General features: G+C 39.1%; 13 non-coding genes across 13 annotated transcripts; all 13 read right to left on the bottom strand.

The window, feature by feature from the left end:
- Window positions 1-57: 57 nt before the first annotated feature.
- Window positions 58-140, bottom strand: trnal-uaa (transfer RNA leucine (anticodon UAA)). Its single transcript has one exon. It is a non-coding gene; the product is annotated as a tRNA-Leu (tRNA).
- Window positions 141-1596: 1456 nt separating this feature from the next.
- On the bottom strand, window positions 1597-1679 carry trnal-uaa (transfer RNA leucine (anticodon UAA)). Its single transcript has one exon. It is a non-coding gene; the product is annotated as a tRNA-Leu (tRNA).
- Window positions 1680-2314: 635 nt separating this feature from the next.
- Window positions 2315-2397, bottom strand: trnal-uaa (transfer RNA leucine (anticodon UAA)). The gene has a single exon. It is a non-coding gene; the product is annotated as a tRNA-Leu (tRNA).
- A 725-nt stretch (window positions 2398-3122) lies between these two features.
- Window positions 3123-3205, bottom strand: trnal-uaa (transfer RNA leucine (anticodon UAA)). The gene has a single exon. It is a non-coding gene; the product is annotated as a tRNA-Leu (tRNA).
- A 633-nt stretch (window positions 3206-3838) lies between these two features.
- trnal-uaa (transfer RNA leucine (anticodon UAA)) lies at window positions 3839-3921 on the bottom strand. Its single transcript has one exon. It is a non-coding gene; the product is annotated as a tRNA-Leu (tRNA).
- A 1454-nt stretch (window positions 3922-5375) lies between these two features.
- trnal-uaa (transfer RNA leucine (anticodon UAA)) lies at window positions 5376-5458 on the bottom strand. Its single transcript has one exon. It is a non-coding gene; the product is annotated as a tRNA-Leu (tRNA).
- A 644-nt stretch (window positions 5459-6102) lies between these two features.
- trnal-uaa (transfer RNA leucine (anticodon UAA)) lies at window positions 6103-6185 on the bottom strand. The gene has a single exon. It is a non-coding gene; the product is annotated as a tRNA-Leu (tRNA).
- Window positions 6186-6910: 725 nt separating this feature from the next.
- trnal-uaa (transfer RNA leucine (anticodon UAA)) lies at window positions 6911-6993 on the bottom strand. Its single transcript has one exon. It is a non-coding gene; the product is annotated as a tRNA-Leu (tRNA).
- A 631-nt stretch (window positions 6994-7624) lies between these two features.
- On the bottom strand, window positions 7625-7707 carry trnal-uaa (transfer RNA leucine (anticodon UAA)). Its single transcript has one exon. It is a non-coding gene; the product is annotated as a tRNA-Leu (tRNA).
- A 723-nt stretch (window positions 7708-8430) lies between these two features.
- trnal-uaa (transfer RNA leucine (anticodon UAA)) lies at window positions 8431-8513 on the bottom strand. The gene has a single exon. It is a non-coding gene; the product is annotated as a tRNA-Leu (tRNA).
- A 631-nt stretch (window positions 8514-9144) lies between these two features.
- Window positions 9145-9227, bottom strand: trnal-uaa (transfer RNA leucine (anticodon UAA)). The gene has a single exon. It is a non-coding gene; the product is annotated as a tRNA-Leu (tRNA).
- A 1455-nt stretch (window positions 9228-10682) lies between these two features.
- On the bottom strand, window positions 10683-10765 carry trnal-uaa (transfer RNA leucine (anticodon UAA)). Its single transcript has one exon. It is a non-coding gene; the product is annotated as a tRNA-Leu (tRNA).
- A 633-nt stretch (window positions 10766-11398) lies between these two features.
- Window positions 11399-11481, bottom strand: trnal-uaa (transfer RNA leucine (anticodon UAA)). Its single transcript has one exon. It is a non-coding gene; the product is annotated as a tRNA-Leu (tRNA).
- Between the last annotated feature and the right edge of the window lie 674 nt (window positions 11482-12155).

The raw sequence follows: 12155 nt of genomic DNA, 5'->3' as shown, positions 1-12155 counted from the left end.
TATTTGTTGTTACTAGACATTGCTGTCTAATCTCTCAATTTAACATACTAAAGCTTCTACCAGGAGTGGGGTTCGAACCCACGAGGACATTTGTCCATTGGATCTTAAGTCCAACGCCTTAACCACTCGGCCATCCTGGTCTGTTTCACCGAGGGTTACTAGCTGGCTGAGCCAGAAGGCTTTTGTGTGAAGTCTTCCCATGATCCTACAACAGTCTGGATGGATGGATGATTTTACTAATGATATGTTGTTTAGGTTTGAGTTTTCTCATCTTTCTTCAAATGTGTATCAATCGAAGATCAATGGAAGGGAAAATTAAGTGTTCTTAAGTAGGATCGCCACATTGTATCTGACTGATCTGGACAAAGAGTTTTTTTTTTTGGTGTAGAATAAAACTGTGATATTCCTTTGACAACATTACCTATACCTTAAACAATACTATTTTGCAGAATATGGATTAAATCAGTCAGAGTCTAAACCTTATGTACTAACCCCAGTTTTGAGCATTGTAAAGCTTCTACCAGAAGTGGGGTTTAAACCCATGTGGGCTTTAGTCCATTAACGCTTTAACCATTCAGTCACCCTGGTCTCAAACAGCATTTATATGGTTGCCTTTCAAACACAGAGCAATGGAAAGGAAAACAATGAATCATTTTGCGTCCTTAACTAGGATTGCCACATTCTATCTGACTGATCTGGACAAAGTAATATCTCTCATACAGTAGTCCAAATATTTGTTGTTACTAGACATTGCTGTCTAATCTCTCAATTTAACATACTAAAGGTTCTACCAGGAGTGGGGTTCGAACTCACAAGGACATTTGTCCATTGGATCTTAAGTCCAACGCCTTAACCACTCGGCCATCCTGGTACATCAATGGATATGGATATGGCCATCTTTGAAATGTAGATCAATGGAAGGGAAACTCATTAACCAATAAGTGTGCTTAATTAGGATTGCCACATACTATCTGACTGGTCTGGTCAAAGCTGTATTTTGGAGTGGAGTAAAACTGCGTGGTGTTCCTTTGACAACATTACCTACACCTTCAACACTACTTTTTTGCAGAATCTGGATTATATCAAGTCTGAGGATAAACTGTATGTACTAACCCCAGTTTTGAACATAGTAAAGCTTCTACCAGGAGTGGTTCAAAGCCATGTGGACATTTGTCCATCAGTTCCTTAACCACTCAGCCACCCTGGTCTCAGACAGCATCTAATATTGTCTCTCAAACGCAAAACAATAGAAAGGAAAAAAATTCATCTTAAATTGTCCTAGGATCACCACATTCTAGCTAACAGATCTGGACAAAGTAATGTGGCTTTTCTGAATGGAGTAAAAGCATTTGATGTTCCTTTGACAAACCACTTTTGTTCACAATCTTGATTGTCATATCTGAGAATACTGTAAATCTTACACTAACTCTAGTTTTGAACTATGGAGCCGCGCACATGACATGCAGGAAAAAATAGCAGGGTAAATCATGTGCACGCTTCAGCAAATGAAGAGAATGACTTAGTAAAGCTTGTGAACGAATTACTTTTTTTCTGCATGTCATGTGCAGGGCTCAGTATTAAATAGTCTAAAGTGTCTACCAGGAGTGGGGTTTGAACCCACGAGGACATTTGTCCATTGGATCTTAAGTCCAACGCCTTAACCACTCGGCCATCCTGGTCTGTTTCGAGGAAGGTTACCAGCTGGCTGAGCCAAAAAGCTTTTGTGTGAAGCCTTCCCTCGATCCTACAACAGTCTGGATGGATGGATGATTTTACTAATGATGTTTAGGTTTGAGTTTTCTCATCTTTCTTCAAATGTGTATCAATGGAAGGGAAAATTAAGTGTTCTTAAGTAGGATCACCACATTGTATCTGACTGATCTGGACAAAGTGTTTTTTTTTTTTGGTGTGGAATAAAACTGTGTGATGTTCCTCTGACAACATTACCTATACCTTAAACAATACTATTTTGCAGAATCTGGATTAAATAAGTTTGAGTCTAAACCTTATGTACTAACCCCAGTTTTGAGCATTGTAAAGCTTCTACCAGAAGTGGGGTTTGAACCCATGTGGGCTTTAGTCCATTAACACCTTAACCACTCAGTCGCCCTGGTCTCAAACAGCATTTATATAGTTGCCTTTCAAACACAGAACAATGGAAAGGAAAACAATGAATCATTTTGTGTCCTTAACTAGGATTTCCACATTCTATCTGACTGATCTGGACAAAGTAATATCTCTCATACAGTAGTCCAAATATTTGTTGTTACTAGACATTGCTGTCTAATCTCTCAATTTAACATACTAAAGCTTCTACCAGGAGTGGGGTTCGAACCCACGAGGACATTTGTCCATTGGATCTTAAGTCCAACGCCTTAACCACTCGGCCATCCTGGTACATCAATGGATATGGATATGGCCATCTTTGAAATGTAGATCAATGGAAGGGAAACTCATTAACCAATAAGTGTGCTTAATTAGGATTGCCACATACTATCTGACTGGTCTGGTCAAAGCTGTATTTTGGAGTGGAGTAAAACTGCGTGGTGTTCCTTTGACAACATTACCTACACCTTCAACACTACTTTTTTGCAGAATCTGGATTATATCAAGTCTGAGGATAAACTGTATGTACTAACCCCAGTTTTGAACATAGTAAAGCTTCTACCAGGAGTGGTTCAAAGCCATGTGGACATTTGTCCATCAGTGCCTTAACCACTCAGCCACCCTGGTCTCAGACAGCATCTAATATTGTCTCTCAAACGCAAAACAATAGAAAGGAAAAAAATTCATCTTAAATTGTCCTAGGATCACCACATTCTAGCTAACAGATCTGGACAAAGTAATGTGGCTTTTCTGAATGGAGTAAAAGCATTTGATGTTCCTTTGACAAACCACTTTTGTTCACAATCTTGATTGTCATATCTGAGAATACTGTAAATCTTACACTAACTCTAGTTTTGAACTATGGAGCCGCGCACATGACATGCAGGAAAAAATAGCAGGGTAAATCATGTGCACGCTTCAGCAAATGAAGAGAATGACTTAGTAAAGCTTGTGAACGAATTACTTTTTTTCTGCATGTCATGTGCAGGGCTCAGTATTAAATAGTCTAAAGTGTCTACCAGGAGTGGGGTTTGAACCCACGAGGACATTTGTCCATTGGATCTTAAGTCCAACGCCTTAACCACTCGGCCATCCTGGTCTGTTTCGAGGAAGGTTACCAGTTGGCTGAGCCAAAAAGCTTTTGTGTGAAGCCTTCCCGCGATCCTACAACAGTCTGGATGGATGGATGATTTTACTAATGATGTTTAGGTTTGAGTTTTCTCATCTTTCTTCAAATGTGTATCAATGGAAGGGAAAATTAAGTGTTCTTAAGTAGGATCGCCACATTGTATCTGACTGATCTGGACAAAGTGTTTTTTTTTTTTGGTGTAGAATAAAACTGTGATATTCCTTTGACAACATTACCTATACCTTAAACAATACTATTTTGCAGAATCTGGATTAAATAAGTTTGAGTCTAAACCTTATGTACTAACCCCAGTTTTGAGCATTGTAAAGCTTCTACCAGAAGTGGGGTTTGAACCCATGTGGGCTTTAGTCCATTAACACCTTAACCACTCAGTCGCCCTGGTCTCAAACAGCATTTATATAGTTGCCTTTCAAACACAGAACAATGGAAAGGAAAACAATGAATCATTTTGTGTCCTTAACTAGGATTTCCACATTCTATCTGACTGATCTGGACAAAGTAATATCTCTCATACAGTAGTCCAAATATTTGTTGTTACTAGACATTGCTGTCTAATCTCTCAATTTAACATACTAAAGCTTCTACCAGGAGTGGGGTTCGAACCCACGAGGACATTTGTCCATTGGATCTTAAGTCCAACGCCTTAACCACTCGGCCATCCTGGTCTGTTTCACCGAGGGTTACTAGCTGGCTGAGCCAGAAGGCTTTTGTGTGAAGTCTTCCCATGATCCTACAACAGTCTGGATGGATGGATGATTTTACTAATGATATGTTGTTTAGGTTTGAGTTTTCTCATCTTTCTTCAAATGTGTATCAATCGAAGATCAATGGAAGGGAAAATTAAGTGTTCTTAAGTAGGATCGCCACATTGTATCTGACTGATCTGGACAAAGAGTTTTTTTTTTGGTGTAGAATAAAACTGTGATATTCCTTTGACAACATTACCTATACCTTAAACAATACTATTTTGCAGAATATGGATTAAATCAGTCAGAGTCTAAACCTTATGTACTAACCCCAGTTTTGAGCATTGTAAAGCTTCTACCAGAAGTGGGGTTTAAACCCATGTGGGCTTTAGTCCATTAACGCTTTAACCATTCAGTCACCCTGGTCTCAAACAGCATTTATATGGTTGCCTTTCAAACACAGAGCAATGGAAAGGAAAACAATGAATCATTTTGCGTCCTTAACTAGGATTGCCACATTCTATCTGACTGATCTGGACAAAGTAATATCTCTCATACAGTAGTCCAAATATTTGTTGTTACTAGACATTGCTGTCTAATCTCTCAATTTAACATACTAAAGGTTCTACCAGGAGTGGGGTTCGAACTCACAAGGACATTTGTCCATTGGATCTTAAGTCCAACGCCTTAACCACTCGGCCATCCTGGTAAATCAATGGATATGGATATGGCCATCTTTGAAATGTAGATCAATGGAAGGGAAACTCATTAACCAATAAGTGTGCTTAATTAGGATTGCCACATACTATCTGACTGGTCTGGTCAAAGCTGTATTTTGGAGTGGAGTAAAACTGCGTGGTGTTCCTTTGACAACATTACCTACACCTTCAACACTACTTTTTTGCAGAATCTGGATTATATCAAGTCTGAGGATAAACTGTATGTACTAACCCCAGTTTTGAACATAGTAAAGCTTCTACCAGGAGTGGTTCAAAGCCATGTGGACATTTGTCCATCAGTGCCTTAACCACTCAGCCACCCTGGTCTCAGACAGCATCTAATATTGTCTCTCAAACGCAAAACAATAGAAAGGAAAAAAATTCATCTTAAATTGTCCTAGGATCACCACATTCTAGCTAACAGATCTGGACAAAGTAATGTGGCTTTTCTGAATGGAGTAAAAGCATTTGATGTTCCTTTGACAAACCACTTTTGTTCACAATCTTGATTGTCATATCTGAGAATACTGTAAATCTTACACTAACTCTAGTTTTGAACTATGGAGCCGCGCACATGACATGCAGGAAAAAATAGCAGGGTAAATCATGTGCACGCTTCAGCAAATGAAGGGAATGACTTAGTAAAGCTTGTGAACGAATTACTTTTTTCTGCATGTCATGTGCAGGGCTCAGTATTAAATAGTCTAAAGTGTCTACCAGGAGTGGGGTTTGAACCCACGAGGACATTTGTCCATTGGATCTTAAGTCCAACGCCTTAACCACTCGGCCATCCTGGTCTGTTTCGAGGAAGGTTACCAGCTGGCTGAGCCAAAAAGCTTTTGTGTGAAGCCTTCCCTCGATCCTACAACAGTCTGGATGGATGGATGATTTTACTAATGATGTTTAGGTTTGAGTTTTCTCATCTTTCTTCAAATGTGTATCAATGGAAGGGAAAATTAAGTGTTCTTAAGTAGGATCACCACATTGTATCTGACTGATCTGGACAAAGTTTTTGTTTTTTTTTTTTTTTTTGGTGTGGAATAAAACTGTGTGATGTTCCTCTGACAACATTACCTATACCTTAAACAATACTATTTTGCAGAATCTGGATTAAATAAGTTTGAGTCTAAACCTTATGTACTAACCCCAGTTTTGAGCATTGTAAAGCTTCTACCAGAAGTGGGGTTTGAACCCATGTGGGCTTTAGTCCATTAACACCTTAACCACTCAGTCGCCCTGGTCTCAAACAGCATTTATATAGTTGCCTTTCAAACACAGAACAATGGAAAGGAAAACAATGAATCATTTTGTGTCCTTAACTAGGATTTCCACATTCTATCTGACTGATCTGGACAAAGTAATATCTCTCATACAGTAGTCCAAATATTTGTTGTTACTAGACATTGCTGTCTAATCTCTCAATTTAACATACTAAAGCTTCTACCAGGAGTGGGGTTCGAACCCACGAGGACATTTGTCCATTGGATCTTAAGTCCAATGCCTTAACCACTCAGCCATCCTGGTACATCAATGGATATGGATATGGCCATCTTTGAAATGTAGATCAATGGAAGGGAAACTCATTAACCAATAAGTGTGCTTAATTAGGATTGCCACATACTATCTGACTGGTCTGGTCAAAGCTGTATTTTGGAGTGGAGTAAAACTGCGTGGTGTTCCTTTGACAACATTACCTACACCTTCAACACTACTTTTTTGCAGAATCTGGATTATATCAAGTCTGAGGATAAACTGTATGTACTAACCCCAGTTTTGAACATAGTAAAGCTTCTACCAGGAGTGGTTCAAAGCCATGTGGACATTTGTCCATCAGTGCCTTAACCACTCAGCCACCCTGGTCTCAGACAGCATCTAATATTGTCTCTCAAACGCAAAACAATAGAAAGGAAAAAAATTCATCTTAAATTGTCCTAGGATCACCACATTCTAGCTAACAGATCTGGACAAAGTAATGTGGCTTTTCTGAATGGAGTAAAAGCATTTGATGTTCCTTTGACAAACCACTTTTGTTCACAATCTTGATTGTCATATCTGAGAATACTGTAAATCTTACACTAACTCTAGTTTTGAACTATGGAGCCGCGCACATGACATGCAGGAAAAAATAGCAGGGTAAATCATGTGCACGCTTCAGCAAATGAAGAGAATGACTTAGTAAAGCTTGTGAACGAATTACTTTTTTTCTGCATGTCATGTGCAGGGCTCAGTATTAAATAGTCTAAAGTGTCTACCAGGAGTGGGGTTTGAACCCACGAGGACATTTGTCCATTGGATCTTAAGTCCAACGCCTTAACCACTCGGCCATCCTGGTCTGTTTCGAGGAAGGTTACCAGTTGGCTGAGCCAAAAAGCTTTTGTGTGAAGCCTTCCCATGATCCTACAACAGTCTGGATGGATGGATGATTTTACTAATGATGTTTAGGTTTGAGTTTTCTCATCTTTCTTCAAATGTGTATCAATGGAAGGGAAAATTAAGTGTTCTTAAGTAGGATCGCCACATTGTATCTGACTGATCTGGACAAAGAGTTTTTTTTTTGGTGTAGAATAAAACTGTGATATTCCTTTGACAACATTACCTATACCTTAAACAATACTATTTTGCAGAATCTGGATTAAATCAGTCAGAGTCTAAACCTTATGTACTAACCCCAGTTTTGAGCATTGTAAAGCTTCTACCAGAAGTGGGGTTTGAACCCATGTGGGCTTTAGTCCATTAACACCTTAACCACTCAGTCGCCCTGGTCTCAAACAGCATTTATATAGTTGCCTTTCAAACACAGAACAATGGAAAGGAAAACAATGAATCATTTTGTGTCCTTAACTAGGATTTCCACATTCTATCTGACTGATCTGGACAAAGTAATATCTCTCATACAGTAGTCCAAATATTTGTTGTTACTAGACATTGCTGTCTAATCTCTCAATTTAACATACTAAAGCTTCTACCAGGAGTGGGGTTCGAACCCACGAGGACATTTGTCCATTGGATCTTAAGTCCAACGCCTTAACCACTCGGCCATCCTGGTACATCAATGGATATGGATATGGCCATCTTTGAAATGTAGATCAATGGAAGGGAAACTCATTAACCAATAAGTGTGCTTAATTAGGATTGCCACATACTATCTGACTGGTCTGGTCAAAGCTGTATTTTGGAGTGGAGTAAAACTGCGTGGTGTTCCTTTGACAACATTACCTACACCTTCAACACTACTTTTTTGCAGAATCTGGATTATATCAAGTCTGAGGATAAACTGTATGTACTAACCCCAGTTTTGAACATAGTAAAGCTTCTACCAGGAGTGGTTCAAAGCCATGTGGACATTTGTCCATCAGTGCCTTAACCACTCAGCCACCCTGGTCTCAGACAGCATCTAATATTGTCTCTCAAACGCAAAACAATAGAAAGGAAAAAAATTCATCTTAAATTGTCCTAGGATCACCACATTCTAGCTAACAGATCTGGACAAAGTAATGTGGCTTTTCTGAATGGAGTAAAAGCATTTGATGTTCCTTTGACAAACCACTTTTGTTCACAATCTTGATTGTCATATCTGAGAATACTGTAAATCTTACACTAACTCTAGTTTTGAACTATGGAGCCGCGCACATGACATGCAGGAAAAAATAGCAGGGTAAATCATGTGCACGCTTCAGCAAATGAAGAGAATGACTTAGTAAAGCTTGTGAACGAATTACTTTTTCTGCATGTCATGTGCAGGGCTCAGTATTAAATAGTCTAAAGTGTCTACCAGGAGTGGGGTTTGAACCCACGAGGACATTTGTCCATTGGATCTTAAGTCCAACGCCTTAACCACTCGGCCATCCTGGTCTGTTTCGAGGAAGGTTACCAGCTGGCTGAGCCAAAAAGCTTTTGTGTGAAGCCTTCCCGCGATCCTACAACAGTCTGGATGGATGGATGATTTTACTAATGATGTTTAGGTTTGAGTTTTCTCATCTTTCTTCAAATGTGTATCAATGGAAGGGAAAATTAAGTGTTCTTAAGTAGGATCGCCACATTGTATCTGACTGATCTGGACAAAGAGTTTTTTTTTTGGTGTAGAATAAAACTGTGATATTCCTTTGACAACATTACCTTTACCTTAAACAATACTATTTTGCAGAATCTGGATTAAATCAGTTTGAGTCTAAACCTCATGTACTAACCCCAGTTTTGAGCATTGTAAAGCTTCTACCAGAAGTGGGGTTTGAACCCATGTGGGCTTTAGTCCATTAACACCTTAACCACTCAGTCGCCCTGGTCTCAAACAGCATTTATATAGTTGCCTTTCAAACACAGAACAATGGAAAGGAAAACAATGAATCTTTTTGTGTCCTTAACTAGGATTTCCACATTCTATCTGACTGATCTGGACAAAGTAATATCTCTCATACAGTAGTCCAAATATTTGTTGTTACTAGACATTGCTGTCTAATCTCTCAATTTAACATACTAAAGCTTCTACCAGGAGTGGGGTTCGAACCCACGAGGACATTTGTCCATTGGATCTTAAGTCCAACGCCTTAACCACTCGGCCATCCTGGTCTGTTTCACCGAGGGTTACTAGCTGGCTGAGCCAGAAGGCTTTTGTGTGAAGTCTTCCCATGATCCTACAACAGTCTGGATGGATGGATGATTTTACTAATGATATGTTGTTTAGGTTTGAGTTTTCTCATCTTTCTTCAAATGTGTATCAATCGAAGATCAATGGAAGGGAAAATTAAGTGTTCTTAAGTAGGATCGCCACATTGTATCTGACTGATCTGGACAAAGAGTTTTTTTTTTGGTGTAGAATAAAACTGTGATATTCCTTTGACAACATTACCTATACCTTAAACAATACTATTTTGCAGAATATGGATTAAATCAGTCAGAGTCTAAACCTTGTGTACTAACCCCAGTTTTGAGCATTGTAAAGCTTCTACCAGAAGTGGGGTTTAAACCCATGTGGGCTTTAGTCCATTAACGCTTTAACCATTCAGTCACCCTGGTCTCAAACAGCATTTATATGGTTGCCTTTCAAACACAGAGCAATGGAAAGGAAAACAATGAATCATTTTGCGTCCTTAACTAGGATTGCCACATTCTATCTGACTGATCTGGACAAAGTAATATCTCTCATACAGTAGTCCAAATATTTGTTGTTACTAGACATTGCTGTCTAATATCTCAATTTAACATACTAAAGGTTCTTTCAGGAGTGGGGTTCGAACTCACAAGGACGTTTGTCCATTGGATCTTAAGTCCAACGCCTTAACCACTCGGCCATCCTGGTACATCACTGGATATGGATATGGCCATCTTTGAAATGTAGATCAATGGAAGGGAAACTCATTAACCAATAAGTGTGCTTAATTAGGATTGCCACATACTATCTGACTCTTCTGGTCAAAGCTGTATTTTGGAGTGGAGTAAAACTGCGTGGTGTTCCTTTGACAACATTACCTACACCTTCAACACTACTTTTTTGCAGAATCTGGATTATATCAAGTCTGAGGATAAACTGTATGTACTAACCCCAGTTTTGAACATAGTAAAGCTTCTACCAGGAGTGGTTCAAAGCCATGTGGACATTTGTCCATCAGTTCCTTAACCACTCAGCCACCCTGGTCTCAGACAGCATCTAATATTGTCTCTCAAACGCAAAACAATAGAAAGGAAAAAAATTCATCTTAAATTGTCCTAGGATCACCACATTCTAGCTAACAGATCTGGACAAAGTAATGTGGCTTTTCTGAATGGAGTAAAAGCATTTGATGTTCCTTTGACAAACCACTTTTGTTCACAATCTTGATTGTCATATCTGAGAATACTGTAAATCTTACACTAACTCTAGTTTTGAACTATGGAGCCGCGCACATGACATGCAGGAAAAAATAGCAGGGTAAATCATGTGCACGCTTCAGCAAATGAAGGGAATGACTTAGTAAAGCTTGTGAACGAATTACTTTTTTTCTGCATGTCATGTGCAGGGCTCAGTATTAAATAGTCTAAAGTGTCTACCATGAGTGGGGTTTGAACCCACGAGGACATTTGTCCATTGGATCTTAAGTCCAACGCCTTAACCACTCGGCCATCCTGGTCTGTTTCGAGGAAGGTTACCAGCTGGCTGAGCCAAAAAGCTTTTGTGTGAAGCCTTCCCTCGATCCTACAACAGTCTGGATGGATGGATGATTTTACTAATGATGTTTAGGTTTGAGTTTTCTCATCTTTCTTCAAATGTGTATCAATGGAAGGGAAAATTAAGTGTTCTTAAGTAGGATCACCACATTGTATCTGACTGATCTGGACAAAGTGTTTTTTTTTTGGTGTGGAATAAAACTGTGTGATGTTCCTCTGACAACATTACCTATACCTTAAACAATACTATTTTGCAGAATCTGGATTAAATAAGTTTGAGTCTAAACCTTATGTACTAACCCCAGTTTTGAGCATTGTAAAGCTTCTACCAGAAGTGGGGTTTGAACCCATGTGGGCTTTAGTCCATTAACACCTTAACCACTCAGTCGCCCTGGTCTCAAACAGCATTTATATAGTTGCCTTTCAAACACAGAACAATGGAAAGGAAAACAATGAATCATTTTGTGTCCTTAACTAGGATTTCCACATTCTATCTGACTGATCTGGACAAAGTAATATCTCTCATACAGTAGTCCAAATATTTGTTGTTACTAGACATTGCTGTCTAATCTCTCAATTTAACATACTAAAGCTTCTACCAGGAGTGGGGTTCGAACCCACGAGGACATTTGTCCATTGGATCTTAAGTCCAACGCCTTAACCACTCGGCCATCCTGGTACATCAATGGATATGGATATGGCCATCTTTGAAATGTAGATCAATGGAAGGGAAACTCATTAACCAATAAGTGTGCTTAATTAGGATTGCCACATACTATCTGACTGGTCTGGTCAAAGCTGTATTTTGGAGTGGAGTAAAACTGCGTGGTGTTCCTTTGACAACATTACCTACACCTTCAACACTACTTTTTTGCAGAATCTGGATTATATCAAGTCTGAGGATAAACTGTATGTACTAACCCCAGTTTTGAACATAGTAAAGCTTCTACCAGGAGTGGTTCAAAGCCATGTGGACATTTGTCCATCAGTGCCTTAACCACTCAGCCACCCTGGTCTCAGACAGCATCTAATATTGTCTCTCAAACGCAAAACAATAGAAAGGAAAAAAATTCATCTTAAATTGTCCTAGGATCACCACATTCTAGCTAACAGATCTGGACAAAGTAATGTGGCTTTTCTGAATGGAGTAAAAGCATTTGATGTTCCTTTGACAAACCACTTTTGTTCACAATCTTGATTGTCATATCTGAGAATACTGTAAATCTTACACTAACTCTAGTTTTGAACTATGGAGCCGCGCACATGACATGCAGGAAAAAATAGCAGGGTAAATCATGTGCACGCTTCAGCAAATGAAGAGAATGACTTAGTAAAGCTTGTGAACGAATTACT

Source organism: Chanodichthys erythropterus, chromosome 16, assembly GCF_024489055.1.
Source record: "Chanodichthys erythropterus isolate Z2021 chromosome 16, ASM2448905v1, whole genome shotgun sequence".
In the NCBI taxonomy this organism is placed as follows: domain Eukaryota; kingdom Metazoa; phylum Chordata; class Actinopteri; order Cypriniformes; family Xenocyprididae; genus Chanodichthys; species Chanodichthys erythropterus.
This window is presented reverse-complemented; position numbering and strand designations above follow the sequence as displayed.